The following is a 5,380-nucleotide window of genomic DNA, read 5'->3' on the forward strand; positions in this document are numbered from 1 at the left end:
CGTACACTGTAAAGTTGATATACAACCATACAGAGACCGTAACCGTAAGCATGTAAATATAATTTATAGTTTATTTGTATTACTTGCTACAACTGACTGCACACTACTGTCTAATGGCAGAGTGACAAGTGGCAGTACTGCAGAGTGTGAATATAAAGCATAATTTTGAAAACTTATTTACAGCAGTCAGCAATCGCTTCTCGCGCACGAACTAAGATCTGTAAGGTAAGTAAGTTATCAATAATTTAATTTCCCAAAAAACGATAAGATAGATAAGTGTCGTATTTAGGCAGATGATATTTAAGCAACAATCAACAAAAACGTGTTTCGGCTGAATCGGTGAAACTACCGATAAGGCCATAACTGTTGTGTGATGAATGCATAAAAATGCACGAAAAATATAACATTGTTTCATTTTATAGGACTGCAATAAATATTTATTTATAATTTACTTCTGAGTCGGTTAATTAAACCGGAATTCTATTTTCAAACACCTGACTTCTAATTAGGTTAGGTACCTAATATATTTTTAATTAATTTAAAACATACATAAATGCAGCAATAAACATCGCTATTTCATATTTGTGATCATCCCGACTTGTTCTTAAAAAATAACAAACGCACGCGTTAATCGATTATAATAATATCTTTAGGTTTTTAGCTTCTGTGTCGAATATTGTGCCATGTACATATTATGTGTACAGAACGGCGCTTTGTATAGGCAATATAAATGCATAAAATAATGTTCGATAATATTATTGTTTATACAACAGTTATTCCTTGTGCTGTGGATTATACGCAATATATATATATATATATATATATAATGATATACTCGTAATATCTCACAGTTCAGCATACTGATCTGTCTCCGCTCGAGTTTTTTTTTCGTCTGAAATGATTCATCATTGAATTCAACTTTGACACATCCATTACAACAGTGGCCTACTCAATGACTACGAAGTGTACTCGAAACCTACTATTACGGCCTAGTGTACTCTATGACTGCAGTAAAGCGAATGTGCCGATTTTTTATATTTATATTTCGTACTAATTGATCCTCCACGGCGGCGTTGCCGTAACAAATTAAATATTGGTTGATTTACTCCTTCTTACTCTATTAAATGTAAACTACACAGATTTTTAAAACAGTTATTTGAGCTGTTTCGACCAATATAAAATACAGATCCAGAACAAAATTGTATCCAATCATAATAACTATTTTCTTTTTTTTAATCTATTAATAAAAAAATGATGGTTTTTCGTTGTACAACTATGTTCAACTTTAATTATGTGTTGAAAAGTAAAGAACAAGTAGGTAGTACAATAAATAGCCTACGACACTACTGATCTTGCTGAATTTATTTACGAACATTTAAAAAGTTAACATTTAAACTTAAGATCTACATGGCGGTCGTCCATTTTAGGTCTTCAATTTTACACAGTACTTTTACCTTGTAGATATTATTGTTAATAATTATAGCTGATCCTGTATGAGTGTGTACCTAACTGCCCGTTAAATTAAATAATGACAGTTGATTTATTCTTACATAGTTCCGTTAAATATATAAGCTATATACTTTTAACACATTAACTTAAATGGTTTTGAGTGTTTTGACCAGCTATAAGATATGGGTCTAAAATTAAATATAATTTTTTTCGCAACCAACGGGAATCCTAAAAAATAACTAAAAAGATTTTTTTTTTGCGAGCTATCTTGAGTCCGTTTTATAAAGTGTAAAATTTAAAAATAGTATCGACTTCGAGGTGCACATTTTTGGGTACATGATTATCTATTATATAGGTATAGGTACTAAATTTCAGAACCATAAGTGCGATAAACTTTGCTGCGGATCACTTACATATACACTCACACATATACAAATATTTTACTTTATTAATTTAGATATTATTAACCTGTTAAGTAAACCTTTAAAATTAATAAATAGTAATACGATAAGTATTATAAAATTTGTAGTTTTTTCGTGACTTGTTATTACATGTATGAAAATAGAAAGCCTTACTATAACCTGTGTATAATAATATTTTTAATAATATTTGTCACATTGCGCTTATACTCGTATAATAGCCTAAGTGTAACAGCAGGTATCGTCTCTGAAAGTGATAGCTAGTAGTTTAAAAATTTATATTATTATTTATTATAGGATTCAATACAGCTGTCCTTGCACACAACGAACGATGCTCCGCAACCCATTCCATTCGTTGTCAAACCGGAAGCGCCCATGATGTATTGTATGCCGGTCATCACATAGCAAGCAACAGCCATAGTTCCGCAACCGCTGTAGCATATGGATGAAATAAAGATACTGGTAGGGGTGACGGATGTTGTAATTAACAGGACGATAAAAAGAGATGTCAACATTTTGTTCTGCGCCGACATTATGATTCGTTATTAAATATTAATAGGTATGTTTATAAGTTTATAACAATATAATATAGTATTATTGCGATGAACGTCTAAGCGACACTGCAGTGCACCGTGTTATTACAGTATCTGAAAATAAAATAAAATAATATTATCAAATATATCCATATTATATTAGGTATATTATACATTGCAGGTGATTCACAAAGAATACTCAAAGAATTTTTAAATATACCTACTTAAAGTCCATATTTTAAAATTTTTGAATTTCTTTTTCTAGTACCTATACAAAGACTGTCCTACAGTCTTCTAGTTGTCAAACGAGAACCCCTTTTTCTACTTTAAATTATTTAGTGAATAATGTTACTAAAAAAATTGAACGTAAGTATACAAAGTTAAAAAACTAAACTCGTTTGAATTTGAATTTTAATAAATAATAGATCCTATGATAAAACGGGTTCGGAAGATATGGAGACTATTGTGATTTGAAAACTGTAATGATTTATATATTAATTAACAAATTTTAATAATAATTTGTAAAAAGGGTCTAAGTGTAATAAATACTAGATTCAATATTTAATATATTTTACAATTTTTTAAAACCATTGTAAAAGACTAATGACTATTATCTTTAATATAATAATTTAATAAGGAATTGAAAAACTATTTTTTCGAATTTTGAATTATATAGGTACATAAACATTTTCTGAAAATGGTCTTAGAAATAATTTACTGTAAAAATAGAGCAGGTTCTCATTAAAAAAAAAAAAAAAAAAAAAAAACAGAAGTTTTTATAGCCTCTATGTATTTCTTAAGTAGTAAAAATTGTTAAGAATTTGAATATTTGCTTTTAGATTAGGTATATTTAAAAACTTAAAATCAAAATTTGAATAAATGCATTATATTGAAATAAAAATGGGGGTAAAGGGTAACTATGCTTGGTACTGGGTTATTTGTTATTAATTATGACATCAAAAATGTTATAAAATGTTTTTTTTTATATTACATAAAATCATTGTTATTGCACATTATTGTTATTGATTGCATTATTGATTACTTTAATGATTATAATGAATATGATGTCGATGATTGGATGGGGGTTACTATGCACTATAATATTTAATCAATATAATTCACTATAATGAGTATAATTTAATATTTCAAGATTATTATGGAATTATCTAATTGTTGTTTCATATAATCATCTCTACTAGCTGATCCCGTATGGCGGTGTCTGTGACAAATTAAATAATGTAGGTAGATTTATTCTGTCTTAAATTTTGTTAAATGAAAACTACACATATTTTGAACAATCATTTGAATGATTTTGATTAAATATTAAAGTATACCATATACATCCAAAATTATATACATTTATAATGATTATTACAGGTACAAGTTTGTGTGCTAAGTTTAAAAAAAATCCAACCAAGAAGTAACTTTTCCATTTTCACCCCTTAATACAGATTTTAACCTCATTGGAGGATGAATTTTGTAAAATATTTTCTTAGTGGGTCTTTTTATCATAAATTGAAACTATTGATCAAATTGTATACTCATAGCTTCAGCGGTTCTGGCTAGGCGATGAATCAGCGAGTCAGGACATGTTATTTTATATATTATAATATAGATAGTCAATATAACTATTGAATATATAAAATTGTTTAGCTTTTATGGTTACACAAAAATGTAGATAAAGCAGTGTGTTGTTAAACTATTGACATATCTTAATAGGTATATGCTATTATTTATTAAAGTTATTAAAAAAAAATGTAATTTATTTTAACGACATGACTATATTATAATAATCACAGATACAACATATTTCGTATACTAGCTGTACGAATTACAAAACTCACGTTTAAATAACATTAGATCTACGAATAATATTGTAAGAATTTGTTTGGTACTTTAATTCTTTAGCTGATATATGTTTTTCAGCCACTCGTGATATGAACGACAACACCACAATAGGTGTAAGTCTGATAGAATATATAGAAATGCTGACATTTTATACCTATACATAAATTTCAACTACGGTCGTTTTTCAAAAATATTAATAAAAAAAATATTATTAATTAATTATTTAAACTGTGCAGTTATTAAAAAATAAAAATAAATTAATATTTATAGTGCACTTAATTTAATGGTCAATCGAGTCAAAAAGATTACATTATAATATCATATTAAATATTGAGTTCAATTAAAAATCACAATACAGAGAAATAATTGAAATAATTCTCTTGCTTGGTTAACTCAATATAAATATAATATAAGTGTTGTGGTAACAAAGTAGGCTGTTTTTGAACTTGAAACTGTATTTAATATTGAAATATAATATGTAAAAATATTAATAATTAATTTATCCTTGAAATACATAAAACTAAGTATATATGAATAATAGTCTTAGATACCTAACCTAATCTAGTTATACGGTATGGATCATGAAACATTGAATTCTCTTTCGAATTCGTATCTAGACTTTTTTAACCCTATACCAAAGTTTAAAAAAAGTCGGTAATATGCATTTGTAAATAGTAATACGTGACCTATAGTTTTAGTCAATAACCAATATAATAATACATGTATATATAATACGGAGATTGGTATTTTGTTACTCATACAGTGTACCTATACTTACATTACTTACATAAATTAATTATGAATTACTAAAAATTATAAGATTTTACATAGTTATCAATGTATAATAAACGTTATAGCTATTACCTATAGATAAACTTAAAACTAAAATTGGTTTAACAAAGGATATATTTCAAATAAACCAAGAATGGAGATGGAAATACTATATTCTTTTAAAGAAAATGCATTTTATTACTCACTTATATTTGATGAAGTTTTGATTTTATCCTGAGGACGGTAATGAATGATCTACTGATTGAAATGCTTTGAATGTTATTATATTAAATAAAGCTTATAATTTTGTTTTAATAATATGATCATATAATTTATCTACAGTCACTGATCCCGAAGTAG

The 5,380-nt window shown here is 27.0% G+C and overlaps 1 long non-coding RNA gene across 1 annotated transcript; it reads right to left on the reverse strand.

The window, feature by feature from the left end:
* Positions 1-2,026: 2,026 nt before the first annotated feature.
* Positions 2,027-5,380, reverse strand: LOC132930726 (uncharacterized). The gene is made up of 2 exons (XR_009662269.1): positions 5,227-5,380; positions 2,027-2,515 (listed from the first exon to the last, which is right to left on the reverse strand). It is a non-coding gene; the product is annotated as an uncharacterized LOC132930726 (long non-coding RNA).

Source organism: Rhopalosiphum padi, chromosome 4 (genome assembly GCF_020882245.1).
Source record: "Rhopalosiphum padi isolate XX-2018 chromosome 4, ASM2088224v1, whole genome shotgun sequence".
Classification (NCBI taxonomy): domain Eukaryota; kingdom Metazoa; phylum Arthropoda; class Insecta; order Hemiptera; family Aphididae; genus Rhopalosiphum; species Rhopalosiphum padi.